Source organism: Trichomycterus rosablanca, chromosome 9, assembly GCF_030014385.1.
Source record: "Trichomycterus rosablanca isolate fTriRos1 chromosome 9, fTriRos1.hap1, whole genome shotgun sequence".
Taxonomy (NCBI): Eukaryota; Metazoa; Chordata; class Actinopteri; order Siluriformes; family Trichomycteridae; genus Trichomycterus; species Trichomycterus rosablanca.
Genome location: NC_085996.1, coordinates 20895609 through 20912433, shown reverse-complemented (window position 1 = coordinate 20912433; position 16825 = coordinate 20895609).

Sequence of the window (16825 nt, the reverse complement as noted above, 5' to 3'; positions counted from 1 at the left end):
GACCATGAATGAAATGAAAGAAGGATGGCCTTGTCCGAATAATGACATTTTCCTTAACAAAATGTGTTGCTTGTCTGTGGAGGAGATGGCACCAGGATGGACAGGAGGTAAGATGCAGCATGTTGCTCAAAGCAATGTACTGTTTGGAAACCTTGGTCCTGGCATTCATGTAAATGTTATCACCAATCTTAGAACTGCTACAGACCAAGTACAGCCAATCATGGCAATGGTATTCCCTAATGCACCCTGCTGCAATGCAAAGTTATTCAGGAATGATGACAGGTCAAGGTCTGTCCTTATTTCTGGTTGTTAGCTTAGATTTAGATGTCAACAACACACACTTCAACTTAGATTTAAATTGATGTAATATACAAATGTTTACTTTATATTTCTTATTTAATTTTCTAATTTAATTTATATTTTTATTATTTTGCATTTTTATTAATTGATAATTCCAAATCTGCGAATTTATTCTAAAGCACAATTAAAATCCATTTATTTATGTTGCCCTTTAGATCCTGGTCTCAGTTAGTCTCTTTATTACTCGGAAATTTACCATATGGATCTAGATCTGGTCCACTAGCAAAATAAGGGTAATTTGTGTCTAACTCACTACACTTGTTTAAAGAAAGAGGGTAAGTGTGCATATACTTACAGAGGATTTTGAAATTCTGAGTCCATTTAAGTCAAATATGTAGTCCTCAAAGCTAACAACTTCTTATAGAGTCAGACTTTTCATTTAATTCGATATAATTTGGGTGTGTGCATTGTACAGTACAGGGTGTCCCTAAAGTCTGGACACATAGGAAATATTACTAACTATAACTAACTATGTGTTTACTAAAATACACACACATACAGTACATCACAAATAGTGGAAAACACATTATTAATTACTTAATATTAATATAATGAAATAAATTTACATTTTCGGCATTTAGCAGACACTTTTATTCAAAGCCACTTACAGTACTGTGACAGTATATTGTCTAAGCAACTGAGGGTTAAGGGTCTTGCCCAAGGGCCCAACAGTGGTAACCTGGCAGTGGTGGGGCTTGAACCAGCGAACTATCGATTAATAGTCCAGTACCCTAACCTCTAGGTTACAACTGCCCTACTAAAATAAAATGTTGTTAAAAAAATGTATTGAAATTTATTGAAAATATGCAGTTTGCCTATGTGGCCAGACTTTAGGGACATCCTGTATTGCTCTATAAACAGGCACACAATGTCAAGAGTCTGACCATAAAAATTGTCTAACAATAACAGCAGCACAGTCCTTTAGCATAGACCTTCAGTCTATGTGTCAGTTATATAAAAAAGGCATCATTCCACCTGTAGGTAATGGGTGAGGAAGTATTAGGGTTTGATGTTTTTAAACTTATTTAAAAAATACAACTCAAACTTTGTAAACATGGCAAAACGCAGGGTCAGCCTCTGGAGCAAAGAGGGTTAAGGGCCTGCTCAGGGGCCCAACAGTGGCTGCAAGGCAAAGCTGGGATTCAAACTCTCAACCTTTCAGTTGATAGCCCAAAGCCCTACTCACTAGGCTACCACTGTCCCCAACAGTGACGGTATGTGTGTTTTAAAGCATGGCTTTGTAGGGCATGACAGAGGTTAGAGACAAAATTTTGTTTAGTTTGGTTAGTTTTCAGAAGTGTAAGTTTAGCAAAAAATAAACAATAAAAAGTTACTGAAATTACCATTAACCAAAATGAGGTCATTTAAGACAGCAGGGACAGCAGAAGCTCAGCAGTTGAGGTACTGGACTAGTAACCAGAAGGTTGCAGGTTCAAGTCTCACTTCTGCCAGGTTGTCATTGTTGGGCCCCTGAGCAAGGCCCCTAACCCTCAATTGTTCAAACTGTATTCAGTCAGAACTGTAAGTCGCTTTGGATAAAAGCATCAACTAAATGCTGAAAATGTAAATTAAAGATTACCTAAATAAAGTAGTATTGCAATTTATGAACAACAGTATTTTCTAGTTATGAACAATGTTTGATGGGGCTGCTAGTAGATTTAAGTAGATTTTACTGGTTATTAAATACTCCTTCGGCTGCTCTCATACTAAGGAATTACCAGCGTGGATCTGGTCCCCAGACTTGGCACAGTTTTTACGCAGGATGTCCTTCCCTCCTTTTTTTATCTGGGCTTGGGACCAGCACTGAGAGTGCAATGACAAGTACACCTCCCTATGGCTAGGGTTGTTTCAATCAATTTTTCAGTTTTTCACATGGGAAGCTAGTTGTGTGACACATCAAACTGGTAGAGAATCTCAAAGGTGTGCCTTATGTTAACGTAACGTTTCGTTCTAATGTCTGTTAGTTAAGTTTACCTTAACTAACATGCCTTTGGACTGTGACCACCCCATCTGGGAATCAAACTCAGGACCTTCTTGCTGTGAGGCAACACAAGCCAACAAGCTGACATGAACTGGAATAGAGGACAAGGCAAACACTATTTTTAGCTCATATTATACATCCATAGCGAAGGTAGTGGTTCCATGTGGTAGGACCCTTGATAGTCAAGAGCGTTGTTAGAGTCAAGGCAATTGTAGCCTAGCAAGTAATTGAAATGTCACTGGTTTAAGCCCCACCACTGCCAGGTTGCCACTGTTGGACCCTTGAGCAAGAACCTTAACCCTCAATTGCTTAGACAATATACTGTACTGTAAGTCACTTTGGATTAAAGCATCTGCTAAATGCCAAAAATGTAAATTAAAGGACATAACCTTTCAGAACACTGTCCATAAATGCCATCTGGCTTAACAATTCATTATGCACAAACTGGTCTATCCTGTTCTATATGAAAACGATCCATCAATATTAACGTTGCCTCTACCATATGCTGGCTTATTTTATCTATCATCTCTGTAAGTGAATGTAAACAGGTCTACATCTGCTGTTACAGACAGACAAATGTAACAAACAGCAAGGGGCACCTTAGTCATTTTCTCATCTGAGCTTGTAAAATTGCAAGTGCATGGAGTGGCAGCCTCTCCGGCACAGAAGTAAATAGGATTTCCTCTCTCCCCCACACCTTGGGAGGCTGATGAAAGAGCCACGACTGGCCATGTTCATGCCGCTGCAGTGGTGATTAGGGATGATGGCGACTGATGAATGAGCAGCCTCCTACAGATGGAGGGATGGGTTCTGTTTAACTCATTACCATCTGCCCACTGACAGCTTAAGGGACTATTTCTTATTCCATTTATTCTCGCTGTCTCTTGAGGTAAATTTTATGCAATCAATAGTTCTTTGGTGCTTATCACCTCCTCTCCTCGCCTCCTGCTTTAAAGAAAAGCAGGGATATGCTGAACTGGTCTATTCTGCAGTGTCCTCATAGTGTTAGCTGTTCTAGCGTGCAATCTCTAGACAGCACTTAGAGCAAGCAGACAAGAGGAGAGAGAAAAGAACAATGAAGGAAAGAAGACAATAATGCGTGGATGATGAGGATATGTAATATGTACTGGGCTAGTGTTGGAAGACAAAGTTTATTAGGGGTCTAACAATACACAGATTTTACAAAAACATGAGTATTTTCATTTTGGCACCACATGTAAAAATGCTTTTTAAGAAGCTTTAATGTAATATTTCTGTTGCATTAAAAGTAAGACAAAAATATCTGGAGAACACAAAACAGCACAGCTGTTAAAGTGATATCAATCACAAAATAGACATGCAGCCATGAGTTATTTGATCTATAATAGGGATAGTGGTAGCCTAGTGGGTAAAGCTTTGGGATATCCACTGAAAGGTTGAGAGTTCGAATCCCAGCTCTGCCATACAGCCATTGTTGGGTCCTTGAGCAAGGGGCGCAGTGGGGTCCTTGCTCCAGGGGCACAGTGCAATGGTTGACCCTGCGCTCTGAACCCAGCTTCCAAAACAAGCTAGGATATGCGAAGAGAGAATTTCATTGTACTGTACATGTGTATATGTATATATGACAAATAAAGATATTCTTTCTATCTATCTATCCATCTATCCATCTATCCATCTATCCATCCATCCATCCATCCATCCATCCATCCACACATGAAGGAACTGCTGCTAAACCACTATAATACGTCTCCAAACACTAATATATCTTCAGCAGTATTCTTACAGAACATGAAGTTGATTTCTCACTCACTCACTTTCTTAACCGCTTATCCAATTAGGGTTGCTTATCCCTAATTGGATAAGCTTATCCCAGCTTTTCAATGGGCGCAAGGTACACAGTAACACCCTGGACGGGGCGCCAGTCCATCGCAGGCAGACACACATACACACACCCATTCACCTGTAGGGCAATTCAGTGTCTCCATTTAACCTGACTGCATGTTTTTGGACTGTGAGAGGAAACCGGAGCTCCCGGAGAAAACCCACGCAGACACGGGGAGAACATGCAAACTCCGCACAGAAAGGACCCGGACCTCCCCGCCTGGGGATCAAACCCAGAACCTTCTTGCTGTGAGGCGACAGTGCTACCCACCGAGCCACCGTGCCGCCCTAAGTTAATTTCTAATTTGGCTAAATTACTTATGGAGAGATAAAGCTATTAGTCATTAACAACTGTTATACCATTTGAATGAATAAACTAGTAAGGTTTTAGTCATGTACTATATGTATTTTACTGGCTGAATATAACTAAAGGAAAATACAGAATTCTGGACCACAGATGTTGCTAAGCTAGTTAGCCAGATTTGCTATCATTCCTGATTTAGTGACTGAATAATTTTTTAATTTTTACATGGTAGAACTTTGACACAAATTATAAATAATGTATACTTGGATGTGCATGAATGAGAGATGGGTTAAGAAATAAACTAGCTGCTACAACCAAAATTCTACCTAATGTAGCTTTAACGCTATATACTATTGAATGCATTTTGAATATGTTTTACACACTTTGGTTACATTCATGACAGAACAGGTTATTACTGGTTACACAAGATTCATCAGTTTAGAAGTTTAATGTCAAACACAGTGATGGACAATTTTGTATCTGCAATTCACCTCACTTACATGTCTTTGGACTGTGGGAGGAAACCGGAGCTCCCAGAGCAAACCCACACAGACACACAGAAAGGACCTGGACCACCCCACCTGGGGATCGAACCGAGGACCTTCTTGCTGTGAGGTGACAGTGATACCCATTGAACCACCGTGCCGCCCCCCACAAATCAAAAACATTTAATGTATTGCTAATATTAATGGATGCATATACAAAATTGTAAATTTTTTGTAAATTGTAAATTGCCTTGCTCCTATTCATCTGGTCATTATTTTAGAAGATGATATACTTTATTTGTCATATATACTGTACATATACAGATGTACAGTACAATGAAATGCTTTCTTCGCATATCCCAGCTTGTTTGGAAGCTGAGGTCAGAGCGCAGGGTCAGCCATCATACGGGTTAAGGGCCTTGCTCAAGGACCCAACAGTGGCTGCATAGCAGAGCCTGGATTTGAACCGCCAATCTTCCGGTTGATAGCCCAAAGCTCTACCCACTAGGCTACCACTGTCCCTTCAATGTAACAGAAAGAACCACTCGTCTCTGTGCAGGCTCCATCAATCAGCCAGCAGAGGTCGTAATTGCATTAGTTATGAGAGACACCCTATCCAGCTTAATTCCACCCCTATCTACAGTGTATCACAAAAGTGAGTACACCCCTCACATTTCTGCAGATATTTAAGTATATCTTTTCATGGGACAACACTGACAAAATGACACTTTGACACAATGAAAAGTAGTCTGTGTGCAGCTTATATAACAGTGTAAATTTATTCTTCCCTCAAAATAACTCAATATACAGCCATTAATGTCTAAACCACCGGCAACAAAAGTGAGTACACCCCTAAGAGACTACACCCCTAAATGTCCAAATTGAGCACTGCTTGTCATTTTCCCTCCAAAATGTCATGTGACTCGTTAGTGTTACTAGGTCTCAGGTGTGCATAGGGAGCAGGTGTGTTCAATTTAGTAGTACAGCTCTCACACTCTCTCATACTGGTCACTGAAAGTTCCAACATGGCACCTCATGGCAAAGAACTCTCTGAGGATCTTAAAAGACGAATTGTTGCGCTACATCAAGATGGCCAAGGCTACAAGAAGATTGCCAACACCCTGAAACTGAGCTGCAGCACAGTGGCCAAGATCATCCAGCGTTTTAAAAGAGCAGGGTCCACTCAGAACAGACCTCGTGTTGGTCGTCCAAAGAAGCTGAGTGCACGTGCTCAGCGTCACATCCAACTGCTGTCTTTGAAAGATAGGCGCAGGAGTGCTGTCAGCATTGCTGCAGAGATTGAAAAGGTGGGGGGTCAGCCTGTCAGTGCTCAGACCATACGCCGCACACTACATCAAGTTGGTCTGCATGGCTGTCACCCCAGAAGGAAGCCTCTTCTGAAGTCTCTACACAAGAAAGCCCGCAAACAGTTTGCTGAAGACATGTCAACAAAGGACATGGATTACTGGAACCATGTCCTATGGTCTGATGAGACCAAGATTAATTTGTTTGGTTCAGATGGTCTCAAGCATGTGTGGTGGCAATCAGGTGAGGAGTACAAAGATAAGTGTGTCATGCCTACAGTCAAGCATGGTGGTGGGAATGCCATGGTCTGGGGCTGCATGAGTGCAGCAGGTGTTGGGGAGTTACATTTCATTGAGGGACACATGAACCACTGCTTTATTGAAGAGGCTGAGGGTAAAGGTGATGGACTGGCCAAGCATGTCTCCAGACCTAAACCCAATAGAACATCTTTGGGGCATCCTCAAGCGGAAGGTGGAGGAGCGCAAAGTCTCGAATATCCGCCAGCTCCGTGATGTCGTCATGGAGGAGTGGAAAAGCATTCCAGTGGCAACCTGTGAAGCTCTGGTAAACTCCATGCCCAGGAGAGTTAAGGCAGTTCTGGGAAATAATGGTGGCCACACAAAATATTGACACTTCAGGAACTTTCACTAAGGGGTGTATTCACTTTTGTTGCCGGTGGTTTAGACATTAATGGCTGTATATTGAGTTATTTTGAGGGAAGAATAAATTTACACTGTTATATAAGCTGCACACAGACTACTTTTCATTGTGTCAAAGTGTCATTTTGTCAGTGTTGTCCCATGAAAAGATATACTTAAATATCTGCAGAAATGTGAGAGGTGTACTCACTTTTGTGATACACTGTATCTTCGTGTGGTTGCTCAGCCCAGCCGGCAGGCAGATGTATTTGAGATCCCAGCTCTGGTTCCAGCGTGTGTTTTTACTGCTGCTGTGCCACCTGAGCGGGCCCCCGCTTGCATTGCATTCTGATCTAAATGTATGTTGCTTTGAATAAAAGCATCGTATAAATGCCGTAAATGTAAAAGACTGAAAACTTCTAAAATGCGATAGTTCTTGCTGGCTGCCAAATTTATTTAGCTGAAACTTCATCAGTTAATCAGATATTTTCTTTTTCAAGTTTTAAAATAATTTTTTACAGCTGTACAACATCTGTGTAGTTCAGTGATGATTCCTTTCAGTTTTTGTACCAGATGCCCTACCTAATGAAACCTAATGAAACTCCTGTTTATCCAAGCATGGGGTGCACTGATATGTATCCCACTATGATGGCTGTGTTCACGTACTGCCACGCACCTTTTTTTATTTGTGAGCCCAGCCCAGCATTTAAATATTCCAGTTGCAAATAATTCAGCAGCTCCCGGGAACACTGGGCATAACTTAAACATAAAGAACGTATTAAACAGACTTGTGCAAGTTATGGAAATGCCAGTGGAGTAACCAAAACCCTACTTGCATGTTTTGGCAGATGGAGTAAACCCACACAGTCACTGGGGGAAAATGCTAAGCTCCTTACAGACAGTTACTGGAGGAACACATGTCCCAGAGCCCCTGGTTCTGTGTGCCAGTATGCCACCCAACTTGCTACCAGCGTTTTCAGTATGGTCTAAGACCCCGGGAGCCCTGATCCACGGCCAGATCGCATAAAGGTGTGGTCTGCACTTTGCACTTTAGACTTGGCATTGGTGAGGATGAATGGATGAGTGAGTGAATGAATAAATGAATGAATGAAGCTGCAAAGAGAGAGAGAGAGAGAGAGGGTGGGGTTTAGATTGCTCTGAACTGTGTGTTTCTGACTCATTTATCTCCCTCTTGCTGCCAACCTTTTCCTCGTTTTCTCTTTACCCACCCCCTCAGTAATGTGGGCATTAATAAACACTATATAAATCTATCATCACGCTTTCATCACCTCTTTAAACAGCGTCATGAACATACAGAGGGCGTCCTGCCAGAGGCCTGCTGTGTTCGATATCATATACTTCTTACTACATAGTGCACTACAAAGAAAGGTCATCGTGTTATAAACAATGCATATACGCCAATAACTGGCTTTAAAGCGTTTTGGAATTTCATGTCAGTTGTGCTAATGTAAAGCAGCATTTCCAATAATGAAGGGCACTCGCGGTTTGAATGTTATACCACAATGCAGTTTGAAGGTTATAGTGAGTTGTGTGCGATTTTGGACACGACCCTGCTACCTTGCTGTCTGCGTAGGTGAGGGTGGGGCCGCAGTCTGACTCACAGAAACCGCATAGTATGTTTGGCCATGTGTCATGCGTTGTACTTACATACTATGATGTCAGGCTTTTATTAATGTAGTACAGTAGTATAAGCTTTTAGCTTAGTTCCCCTCTGTTCTACATTCTAAATATCCATTTTTTAATTCTTAAACAGTATTTTCTTCTTTTACCTCGTGATGTCCGCCCTCAAGCAGCAGTACTACTTATATAATACTGCCCCGAGGAACAAAAGCGAGGGCAAGCTGGTAAATGGTGACATCATGTGGGTAATAATGGTATTACACATCGAAACATTAGTTACAGATACAGAATATCCCACAAACCAAAAATATTCAATGTATTGCTAATATTAAAGGATGCAAATAAAAAATAGTAAATCCAGATATAATCCATAATCCATTCCTGTCTTGCTCCTATTCATCCATTCATTCATTTTTAATAACCACTAGAATTATGCCAATTCCAGTTGCAAGAAATTCAACATACAGCGACAAGCTTTCATTAGGAAACAGATGCTCAGCTGGCAGGCAGTTTAGCTGCACTTTAGCAAAATGGTATATTGGCAAGACTTTAGAAATAAACAAGTACAAATATCCTGAAGTCAAGTTTTTAAAACAATTATTTTCATTGTTTGTATCTGTCTTTAGGACCAGCGTTCGGGGGTAACAGTGTTGTCCTCTAGCTGAACCAGCTCTGCCCTGTTACAGTATACAAGTTTAGCTGGCCTTTTTTTTTACTTCTCCTAATTTCGTCATTTTAAGTGCAGCACACTTATGGAGTCACATATTGATAAGGTACTGGCAACTTTATTTTCACCAACCAGCAGAGATAACACCATAGGCCAGGGGTGGGCAGTTACATTTTGCATGAGGCCACATGAAAAAGTGGGACTGTTGTGGAGGGCCGGACCAATAGGCTAAACTTAATTCTGTTCAATACATATTTTATCTATTTGAAAAGGCAGTAAATTGTACAGTTTTTATAAGGTGTTACTGGTAAAAGTAGTCTAGCAGGTAAAGCCTTACTATCAATTGAATGGTTGAGAGTTTGAATCCCAGCTCTGTTAGACTGGCCTGACTGCAGTCCAGATTTGTCTCTTATCATTAATGCTTCTTGACTGGACTATTGCAATTTTGTTCTGTTTGAGCTTTCTGCCTGTAGCCTAAATAGGTTACAATAGGTTCAACATTCAGCAGCCACAGTGCTCACACAGTTCTGCAGAGCACATCAACCAAAATGCCTGCACTAGCTCTGGATAAATAAATATATATAAATAAATTATTATTGTTATTAAAATAATAATTGAATAATTGAATATTATCAAAAATAATTGAACATTGTTAAAAGAATGTGAATGTGTTGCAGCCATCGAATTTAGAATGTATACATGTAGAGTTGTAAATGTCGTTGTACTGTTTTTATTTAAATACATGTCAAATCATATTTGTCTGTTTAACTTTTTTTTTTTATGGTCCCAAACTGTGTTTTTCATATTAATTTGGTTTTTAATTAATTTGTTAAAAAATTGTTTAAACACTGTTTTTGGTGGTGTTCAGGTAAAACAGCGGTAAAATACACTTGCTGAGATCTCAAGCCTTTGAGTTCAAATCTCAGGTCTGCTAATCAGCCGGCCTGGCACTCAACAGACCCACAATTAGCTGTGTGTCTGTAAGGATGGGACAGTGGCTGAACAGGGTTTCCTCATAACTGCTGCAATTATGACCCCTGCTGACTAAATTGATGGTTCCTGCACAATGAGATGGGGAATAATTGACATCAGTGTGTGACTGTGCACGAAACGGATCCCCATATGAACCCACCTCGTGCAGGTGAAAAGATGTGGTCAGTCCTGGTTCCTGGTCTGGAGTGGAAGGTCTGCAGCAGTAGAGGCAAATTACAATAGGCTAACTGGATATGACTAAATTCAAAAGATTTCATTAAAAAAACTTTCATGCCTAAAAAAAAGTTCATGCCAAATGTGCTGCTATATTTTCAAGGCACTGGAACAGTCTACCAAAAGCTATTATCAGCTAAAGCTAGGATAAATCACTGCAGGCCAAAAACAAGGCCTAGCATTAGGCTGAGATACAAAGTTACTAGAACAAAAACTCGGTTAAACAAATATTTTTTTTCAATTTTCATGTGTCTACAGTTGGTTTATTGATAGTTTAAAGCTCTCCAATAGTGTTCATGTCCTATGCATCAAGACTGAACATTGTAGTAAGCAGGTAAATTATTGGGTGGTTTGCATGATTCTAGATTCCAACCAATACATATTTAAAAAAAAAAATGCTTTAAAGAGCTGCCTTCTGCTAGTTAAGTTTGTTACAGAAAATCCTTCTACTACAAAACTAAATCACTGCAAGATTTAGTTTTTAAGATAAGATAACACTTTATTGATCCCGAAGGAAATTGCAGTGTCACAGTTCTTTACAAATTACACAATTACAAGTTACAATTTACAAATTACAGTACAATTACACAAGGGAAGACAGACAAAAAACAACACAATTAAACATAACAGGGCATAGGCAAAAAGACAGGACATTATCAAAAACAGCAGCATACGTATTATTGCACTAAGAGAAAAATATATAAATATATTATTTTACAAAAGTATATTTCACTAAAAGAGATAAAAAGATATTGCACTGCAAAAAAATTATCAACACTGTTCGGGTGGCATGAGATCCGTAGTGTTTAATTCATATATGTTTTTCTTAAATTCAGTTGCATTTTTTTGAGTGTTTATACTTGTTACTTATATATTATTTGCTAATTGTTAAAAATGAAAACCTTACGTGATGTTAATGAAACCATCGATCAGTAGAATATGCACTTTCAGAACTTCACCAGCAGATGTCACCACAGTATAATAAAATACAAAAATACATTTTACTACGTGTATTACTACAAAACTACTGTATAATCAAGCAAAGTATTCGATTATAAGATGAAGTATTTGCACCATTTTCATAACAGCAGTGTTATTAAAAAACATAGATTACCAGGTAAACCAGTTAGTGTCGAAAATGGTCACTCCATGTAGTGTATCCGTTCTGGTAATTTAGCTCGTAAATGTAGTTAAACACTATAACTTCAGAAAAAGTCACGGCTGTATCAATGACAGTGAAGATAGCAAATATTGTAACAAACTAAAATAGCACAACTGTTATGAATGATACAGTTACATTTAAAGTCTATATTTGAATTGTAAATGTGCTACCATAATTTTAATTTGTGCATGACCATGCTTTTATTTATTTATTTATTTTTATTTTATTCCCCCCCCCCCCCCTCCCCCCTGCCCGTCAATCATCCTCTCACTAATGCTGGTCCCTGCTCCTGATTGGGGAGAACGAGGCCGCCCCACGCCCCTTCCGACACGTGCACAGCAATCGAACATCTTATCACCTACACTTGACGAGTGCAGTGCAGTACAGCACTGTGCAAGGAGAGCCACAACCTCTACCGCACTCCTTTCCCATCTCCGTGCAGGCGCCACCAACCGGCCAGCAGAGGTCGTAATTGCACTAGTCTGAGAGAGAGTCCCCATCCGGCTTAGTCCCACCCCTATCTGAACAACAAGACAATCGTTGTTCATGTAGCCACTCAGCCTCAACAGGCAGGCGGAGCCGAGATTCGATACAACGTATTTGAGATCTCAGCTCTGGTGTACAGTGTGTGTTTTTACCACTGCGCCACCTGAGCGGCTGACCATGCTTTTATGATTAAAAATAAAATTGAACTTCCTTGTTAATATCTTTGAACCTTTATTTAACTGACATTGACAAAAGTAAAAAAAAAAATATGTGCAATGTTTTCACTGACTAGCAAAATTGTACAGTATTTTCTAAAAAAAAATAAACGAGGCATACATTTAAAATTTGATGGCTAAAAAAAAAATCTAGCGCTGACAATCTGAACACTCGGTTCGAATCTTGGCTCTGCTACCGGTCGCCGGTCGGCTGGGCGCCATCTAGTAGGCACAATTGGCAGTGCCTGCAGCAGACAAAACTGGCCACCGAGTCTGCTGTGTGGGAAAAGGCCGAACTAAGTGGGTGGGATCATAAACTTGTTCATATTTCTGAAATACAATCAAGTTGATAACGGACTGGTGCGGTGGTCTATTATGCTGACCCACCACCACTGAGACATCACTGGCTATATCTGATGGCAAGTGGCCAAAGCCCTGCCATGAATTGTCATCCTGTCCAAGGTATTCCTGTCTTGTGGCCAGTGTTTTCTTGGGAAACTAGGAAAAAGTGGCAAATGAAATTAAATGCACAGGCATTAAAAGTCATTTCATTGTCGTTGTCAGTCAAATAATGGTTTGAGACAATTTGCACATCACAATTTCTGTGTTTTACAAAATGTCCCAAGTTGTTGGCTAATTAGTGTATAATACCAAGAAGTCCATTATTGTTGCAATGAAAGTCTTCTACATAAGTATATTTATTTATTAGGATTTTAATGTCATGTTTTACACTCTTTGGTTACATTCCTGACAGGACAGGTAGTTACTGGTTACGCAAGAGTCATCAGTTCAGGTTTATTTGTCAAACACAGTCATGGACAATTTTGTATCTCCAATTCACCTCACTTGCATGTCTTGAGCTCCCGGGAGGAAACACATGCAGACATGGGGGGGAACATGCAAAGTCCACACAGAAAGGACCCAGACCGCCCCACCTGGGGATCGAACCCAGGACCTTTTTGCTTTGAGGTGATAGTGCTATCACTGAGCCACCATGCCACCCATCTTCCAGGTAAGTAAAAACATAGCATTAAAAAGACATAAAGAATGTATATAAATAAACATAAATTTTATTTATTCGCATGTTGCACATTAAAAAATAACGTGATTAAAAACACTGATAATGCATACTATTTAAAAAAAAATGTCATTTAAATATTCCACATAATCTGTTCATTATGGAAGCTCAGTCCAAACCTATTGCATATCTGTTGTAAGCATCATGTACAGTGACTACTATGCCATTAAAAATGCACCGGTCAGTATTTTACTTGTTCTGACTATGATGAAACAGAACTGTTAAAACAATTTTAGCATAGCACTTGTTACATATTTGAGAAAAAGTGCTTGAACAAACACAGCTTCAGGATGTTGGCATGATCCCAAGAGCTATTTTTATTGCTCACAGACACAAACATGACGAACCCCTGTGCTAAATGGCTAACATCTTAGGGTGCTTTGCTTTGGGAAAAACACAATTTACTGCAAATGTGTAACATGTAATAATGCTAATTCTGTTATATCAAATGCATGGGCCAGTTGTAGCCTAGTGGTTAAGGTACTGGACAAGTAATCAGGAAGTTGCTGATTCAAGTCCCACCGCTGCCAGGTTGCTGCTGTTGGGCCCTTAAGCTAGGCCCTTAACATTTAATTGTTCAGACTGTAAACTGTCACAGTACTGTAAGTCGCTTTGGATAAAAGCGTCTGCTAAATGCAGAAAATGTAAATGTAATTCAAATAAGACAAATGGAATCCATGAGCTGTTTTCAACTATAGAAACCTACTGTCTATTGGACATAAACAGAATGCTGAATTGGCTAGCTACTGTAGATAATATTTCTGTCAGGCAGTTGATGCAATACCTAACTATTTATACTAATAAATAGGCTGGTCAATATAATGCTTATTAATAGCTGCAATTACTTGTGTTTATAGCTACCTTGGTCATAACTTGCTGACCACAGTTTGATGTTGTGAAGTTGTGCTAAAAAGATAAAGTTGTGGTAATTTTGTACTATTTAAACACATTCATCAGTTATTTTTGGGTGACATTATTTATATATTTTAGATAATTATTTAAGAACTAGCTGAGCAAAATATGTAAAGAGGCTGGAAGACAAGAGCAGCCAGGTTATCTAGTGGCCACCTGATGTGATCTGTTAGTTAGTTTGTTGGTTTATTAGGATAAATTTTTATGTCATGTTTTACACTTTTGGTTACATTAATGACAGAAACGGTAGTAACTCATTGGGTTCATCAAGGTTCATCAGTTAACAAGGTTATATCGAACAGTCATGGGCAGTTTAGTATCTCCAATTCTCCTCACTTGCATGTCTTTGGATTGTGGGAAGAAACCGGAGCAGACACAGGGAGAACATGCAAACTCCACACAGAAAGGACCCGGACCGCCCCACCTGGGGATCGAACCCAGGACCTTCTTACTGTGAGGCAACAGTGCTACCCACTTAGCCACCGTGCCGCCCTGTGATCTGTTAAGATGTGTAACTAATAACACAATCACACATTAAACAATGCCAATTTTTAGCATAATGCCAGCTATGTACTTCAAAAGTATGAGGACACCCCTTCCAGTAATACCCAGAGCTAACAGATGTATAAAATCAATGATATAAAATAAATCTAAAATGTAAATTCTTCAACCTTTATATCCTAGTCAGGGTTGTAATGGGTCTGGTTTCACTGGAAAACACTGGGCAGGAATATTGTGGAAAGGGCACCAATCCATTACTGGGCTTCGGCCACCCCAAACACAGATCTTACTGGTGGTTCTTTATTGTTCTATTGTTCTTTATTGTTTTTTACCCATCATGACTTTAACCCTGTCCACAAGGTGAGGTCCATAAAGGCATGGTTTGACAAGTTTGTTGTGGAAGAAGTTCAGTACCCAATCCCAATAAACACTTTTGGCAAGAATTAGAATGCTGATTGCGAGCCAGGCCTTCTTATCCAACATCAGTGGTAGCCAAAACCGATGTACAGGCATAACATTAAAACCACCTCCTTGTTTCTACACTTACTGTCCATTTTATCAGCTCCAATTACCATATAGAAGTACTTTGCAGTCCTACAATTACTGACTGTAGTCCATCTATTTCTCTACATACTGTTTTAGCCTGCTTTCACCCTGTTTGTCAATGGTCAGGACCCCCACAGGACCACCACAGAGTAGGTATTATTTAGGTGGTGGATCATTCTCAGCACTGCAGTGACAATGACCTGGTGGTGGTGTGTTAGTGTGTGTTGTGCTGGTATGAGTGGATCAGACACAGCAGCACTGCTGGAGTTTTTCACTGTTCACTCTATTAAAACACTCCTACCTAGTTAGTCCACCTTGTAGATGTAAAGTCAGAGACGATCGCTCATCTATTGCTGCTGTTTGAGTTGGTCATCGTCTAGACCTTTATCAGTGGTCACAGGACGCTGCCCATGGGGCGCTGTTGGCTGTATATATTTTTGGTTGGTGGACTGTTCTTAGTCCAGCAGTGACAATGAGGTTTTTAAAAACTCCATCAGTGCTGCTGTGTCTGCTGAGAATGACCCACCACCCAAGTAATACCTACTCTGTAGTAATCCTGACCATTGAAGAACAGCATGAAAGGGGGCTAACAAAGCATGCAGAGAAACAGATGGACTACAGTCAGTAATTGTAGAACTACAAAATGCTTCTATATGGTAAGTAAAGCCGATAACATGAACAGTGAGTGTAGAAACAAGGAGGTGGTTTTAATGTTATGGTTGATTGGTGTATATGTATATATGACAAATAAAGCTGTTCTATTATTTTCTATTCTGTTCAGTGCCTTTACTGACTAAATGGGCACACATTTCTATGACAGACAAACACCATAATAATGCTCATGATTTTTGGATTGGGAAGTCCAACATGTTCCTGATCAGGTGTCCACATACTTTTGGTCAAAGAGAATAATAAGGTACAACATGAGATTTACAGTATATAGATATACAAGTGATCTTTAAAAAGTTTCCACACTTTTATATTTTGGTTGAAAGCGGTGAAGGCGGTAGGAGTAGTAACTGGTTGAGTCTGAGAGACTGAGAGAGAGCTGATAGTCTGGATTTAGCACCATCTGATTTCCACCTTTTTGGACCACTCAAAGAAGCTTTAGGGGGAAGAAGATTTTCATGTGATCAGTTGCTACACTCTTAATCAAAAACATTTTTGCTGATGGCATTAAAAAGTTGGTACATCGCTGGGAAAAATGCATCGCAAAGGAATGTGACTTATATAGAATGTGATGTAATTCGTTTTTGAAATTCTTAATAAATACAGTTAAAAAAAAGTGTGGAAACTAGGGCACCCAGGTAGCACAGTGGGATATTCCGCTAGCACACCAGCAGCGAGTTTCTGAATTCCTCGGTTCGAAACTCCCTGTTGCCACCGGTCGGCTGAGTGCCATCTGGCGGGCATAATTGGCAGTGCCTGCAGCAGATACTAATTGGCCACCGTATCTGCAGGGTGGGGATTGGACTGTG